Below are 5,362 nucleotides of genomic sequence, written 5' to 3'. Positions count from 1 at the left end.
AAAAATATGATTGTTAAAATTTTCGACTAATCGGTTCTAAGAGGCGAAGCAATACGCCGCTGGGACTTTGAAATATTTCGGAGCGCACCTAAAGTTCGTTATTTTGGCTAAACGGAGCGAAAATCTGCATTTATACCATCACGGACGTTAGTTTAATAGCGATTAACGATCGATCCACGGTACAGAATGCAAAAATATGATTGTTAAAATTTTCGACTAATCGGTTCTAAGAGGCGAAGCAATACGCCGCTGGGACTTTGAAATATTTCGGAGCGCACCTAAAGTTCGTTATTTTGGCTAAACGGAGCGAAAATCTGCATTTATACCATCACGGACGTTAGTTTAATAGCGTTTAACGATCGATCCACGGTACAGAATGCAAAAATATGATTGTTAAAATTTTCGACTAATCGGTTCTAAGAGGCGAAGCAATACGCCGCTGGGACTTTGAAATATTTCGGAGCGCACCTAAAGTTCGTTATTTTGGCTAAACGGAGCGAAAATCTGCATTTATACCATCACGGACGTTAGTTCAATAGCGTTTAACGATCGATCCACGGTACAGAATGCAAAAATATGATTGTTAAAATTTTCGACTAATCGGTTCTAAGAGGCGAAGCAATACGCCGCTGGGACTTTGAAATATTTCGGAGCGCACCTAAAGTTCGTTATTTTGGCTAAACGGAGCGAAAATCTGCATTTATACCATCACGGACGTTAGTTCAATAGCGTTTAACGATCGATCCACGGTACAGAATGCAAAAATATGATTGTTAAAATTTTCGACTAATCGGTTCTAAGAGGCGAAGCAATACGCCGCTGGGACTTTGAAATATTTCGGAGCGCACCTAAAGTTCGTTATTTTGGCTAAACGGAGCGAAAATCTGCATTTATACCATCACGGACGTTAGTTTAATAGCGTTTAACGATCGATCCACGGTACAGAATGCAAAAATATGATTGTTAAAATTTTCGACTAATCGGTTCTAAGAGGCGAAGCAATACGCCGCTGGGACTTTGAAATATTTCGGAGCGCACCTAAAGTTCGTTATTTTGGCTAAACGGAGCGAAAATCTGCATTTATACCATCACGGACGTTAGTTTAATAGCGTTTAACGATGGATCCACGGTACAGAATGCAAAAATATGATTGTTAAAATTTTCGACTAATCGGTTCTAAGAGGCGAAGCAATACGCCGCTGGGACTTTGAAATATTTCGGAGCGCACCTAAAGTTCGTTATTTTGGCTGAACGGAGCGAAAATCTGCATTTATACCATCACGGACGTTAGTTCAATAGCGTTTAACGATCGATCCACGGTACAGAATGCAAAAATATGATTGTTAAAATTTTCGACTAATCGGTTCTAAGAGGCGAAGCAATACGCCGCTGGGACTTTGAAATATTTCGGAGCGCACCTAAAGTTCGTTATTTTGGCTAAACGGAGCGAAAATCTGCATTTATACCATCACGGACGTTAGTTTAATAGCGTTTAACGATGGATCCACGGTACAGAATGCAAAAATATGATTGTTAAAATTTTCGACTAATCGGTTCTAAGAGGCGAAGCAATACGCCGCTGGGACTTTGAAATATTTCGGAGCGCACCTAAAGTTCGTTATTTTGGCTAAACGGAGCGAAAATCTGCATTTATACCATCACGGACGTTAGTTCAATAGCGTTTAACGATCGATCCACGGTACAGAATGCAAAAATATGATTGTTAAAATTTTCGACTAATCGGTTCTAAGAGGCGAAGCAATACGCCGCTGGGACTTTGAAATATTTCGGAGCGCACCTAAAGTTCGTTATTTTGGCTAAACGGAGCGAAAATCTGCATTTATACCATCACGGACGTTAGTTCAATAGCGTTTAACGATCGATCCACGGTACAGAATGCAAAAATATGATTGTTAAAATTTTCGACTAATCGGTTCTAAGAGGCGAAGCAATACGCCGCTGGGACTTTGAAATATTTCGGAGCGCACCTAAAGTTCGTTATTTTGGCTAAACGGAGCGAAAATCTGCATTTATACCATCACGGACGTTAGTTTAATAGCGTTTAACGATCGATCCACGGTACAGAATGCAAAAATATGATTGTTAAAATTTTCGACTAATCGGTTCTAAGAGGCGAAGCAATACGCCGCTGGGACTTTGAAATATTTCGGAGCGCACCTAAAGTTCGTTATTTTGGCTAAACGGAGCGAAAATCTGCATTTACACCATCACGGACGTTAGTTTAATAGCGTTTAACGATGGATCCACGGTACAGAATGCAAAAATATGATTGTTAAAATTTTCGACTAATCGGTTCTAAGAGGCGAAGCAATACGCCGCTGGGACTTTGAAATATTTCGGAGCGCACCTAAAGTTCGTTATTTTGGCTAAACGGAGCGAAAATCTGCATTTATACCATCACGGACGTTAGTTCAATAGCGTTTAACGATCGATCCACGGTACAGAATGCAAAAATATGATTGTTAAAATTTTCGACTAATCGGTTCTAAGAGGCGAAGCAATACGCCGCTGGGACTTTGAAATATTTCGGAGCGCACCTAAAGTTCGTTATTTTGGCTAAACGGAGCGAAAATCTGCATTTATACCATCACGGACGTTAGTTCAATAGCGTTTAACGATCGATCCACGGTACAGAATGCAAAAATATGATTGTTAAAATTTTCGACTAATCGGTTCTAAGAGGCGAAGCAATACGCCGCTGGGACTTTGAAATATTTCGGAGCGCACCTAAAGTTCGTTATTTTGGCTAAACGGAGCGAAAATCTGCATTTATACCATCACGGACGTTAGTTTAATAGCGTTTAACGATCGATCCACGGTACAGAATGCAAAAATATGATTGTTAAAATTTTCGACTAATCGGTTCTAAGAGGCGAAGCAATACGCCGCTGGGACTTTGAAATATTTCGGAGCGCACCTAAAGTTCGTTATTTTGGCTAAACGGAGCGAAAATCTGCATTTATACCATCACGGACGTTAGTTTAATAGCGTTTAACGATGGATCCACGGTACAGAATGCAAAAATATGATTGTTAAAATTTTCGACTAATCGGTTCTAAGAGGCGAAGCAATACGCCGCTGGGACTTTGAAATATTTCGGAGCGCACCTAAAGTTCGTTATTTTGGCTAAACGGAGCGAAAATCTGCATTTATACCATCACGGACGTTAGTTCAATAGCGTTTAACGATCGATCCACGGTACAGAATGCAAAAATATGATTGTTAAAATTTTCGACTAATCGGTTCTAAGAGGCGAAGCAATACGCCGCTGGGACTTTGAAATATTTCGGAGCGCACCTAAAGTTCGTTATTTTGGCTAAACGGAGCGAAAATCTGCATTTATACCATCACGGACGTTAGTTTAATAGCGTTTAACGATCGATCCACGGTACAGAATGCAAAAATATGATTGTTAAAATTTTCGACTAATCGGTTCTAAGAGGCGAAGCAATACGCCGCTGGGACTTTGAAATATTTCGGAGCGCACCTAAAGTTCGTTATTTTGGCTAAACGGAGCGAAAATCTGCATTTATACCATCACGGACGTTAGTTTAATAGCGTTTAACGATGGATCCACGGTACAGAATGCAAAAATATGATTGTTAAAATTTTCGACTTATCGGTTCTGGATCACTGAAAAATCAAAAAAAATTATTAATTTTGATTAATTAAATTACATATGTAGTTTTATATTGTTATAGTCTCGTATTTGTTAATGTTTTGTCGTAAGAAAATGCAAAAATATCGTTTTAATGTTTTCGTCTCATCGGTTCTGGATCGCTGAAAAATCAAAAAAAAATATTAATTTTGATTAATTAAATTACAAATGGAGTTTTATATTGCTATAGTCGCTTATTTGTTAATGTTTTACCGTAAGAAAATGCAAAAATATCGTTTTAATATTTTCATCTCATCGGTTCTGGGCGGTTTTAAAATTTTTTAAAATATTAATTAAACCCATGATTCACATGAGAATGTGAATTTATTATGTCCTGCATGTTAATTTATTAATTTTCATGTATAGAACGTTATAAAATGAAAGGATATGTTCGACGATATTTTCAGTCTAAGTTTTACCGTGCCGGCGGGATGGTACGCTCTCACGGCGGTTTGCACAGGCATACGCCTGGGCGTAAGCCCATGCGTCGCCGACCTAGCGGCCGGCCGTTCGGTATTTATAGGAAGGCACTTTCGGTTCGCTCGGACCGGTCGGGAGTAGCGTCGAGCGTGTGGCTCTTTTATGACTTCGGTTGAAAAGCAGTCTACCGCTCCTCGAGAATATACTTTCTCGACTATTCTCGTTCCGGTTTTCCGTTGCGGATTATTATTAATCTCCACACAGCATTACCACGGGTCGGTGTCTAAGACCGAATGGCCCATATGTGGTGAGCCTTGTAATATAAGGCTGGTGACCTGTATGCACTTATAAATGTTGCATACTTGTACAAACTGAGCATCAACTGTCTGTAACCAAAATTTGTTAAAACTGAAAAAGTTATAAGATTGTATAAAATTTTTGAACCAAGAAAGTAGTGTTAGACGAAAATTCGTTCTATCACTTTTAGAAGGGAGACTGTTTGGAAATATTTAAAGTATAAAATACACAAAAGTCCACTGAATTATGAACAAAATTACGTCCCTGAATTTAAGAAAAGTCAAGAGGTGTCAGAAATAAAATCCTCTCTGATACGTTCAGAGAGGAAAATAAGTATGGAGAGAGGAGTAAAAATGAAAGAAGTTTTAAGGCTGGGGAAACTTCTAAAGGAGAGAGATTCCAACATATCTAATATGTACATTTAAAGCAAGTCCAAGGAACTCTCTCCGTTAATGTTTGAAAAGGTGTGTGCAGATGGAGGAGAAATGTATAAAGTACAGAGACGAGGTTGGTGGGCCCGCTCTAATGATAAAGATTATAAAATTTGGTGGCAAAATGACCAGCATGATCACTGTACGCGCTTTCTCGATTTGTATAGCATGCCACTGTCCGCGCTATCTTTTATTATATTGTCCAGCGTGTGTGGTCTACGTGCTTGCACGATGGATGCACGGCGTGAAAGTGATTTTCGTGCTTTATGAGAGGAGGAGGAGAATATTTGGCCTCTATAAGAGGTACAAAATTTATGAAATGTGTGTTACATACAAAAGAGAAATGGCTTAACGTCGATCGGTCTTACAGGGAGGGCCGACGACGAAAATTTAAATTTACAATAATAACTAAGCTCCCTGGTTGATCCTGCCAGTAGTCATATGCTTGTCTCAAAGATTAAGCCATGCATGTCTAAGTACATACCGAATTAAGGTGAAACCGCGAATGGCTCATTAAATCAGTTTTGGTTTCTTA

General features: G+C 39.2%; 1 non-coding gene across 1 annotated transcript in view; it reads left to right on the top strand.

The window, feature by feature from the left end:
- Positions 1–5,241: 5,241 nt before the first annotated feature.
- Positions 5,242–5,362, top strand: part of LOC143307195 (small subunit ribosomal RNA) — a 1,923-nt gene continuing 1,802 nt past the window's right edge. Inside the window, exon 1 of the ribosomal RNA XR_013064400.1 lies at positions 5,242–5,362. This exon is cut by the window's right edge and continues 1,802 nt beyond it. This is a non-coding gene — a ribosomal RNA (small subunit ribosomal RNA).

Source organism: Osmia lignaria, unplaced genomic scaffold (genome assembly GCF_051020975.1).
Source record: "Osmia lignaria lignaria isolate PbOS001 unplaced genomic scaffold, iyOsmLign1 scaffold0047, whole genome shotgun sequence".
Lineage (NCBI taxonomy): Eukaryota > Metazoa > Arthropoda > Insecta > Hymenoptera > Megachilidae > Osmia > Osmia lignaria.
The sequence above is the reverse complement of the archived record's forward strand: the minus strand, read 5'-3'. Positions and strand labels throughout refer to the sequence as shown.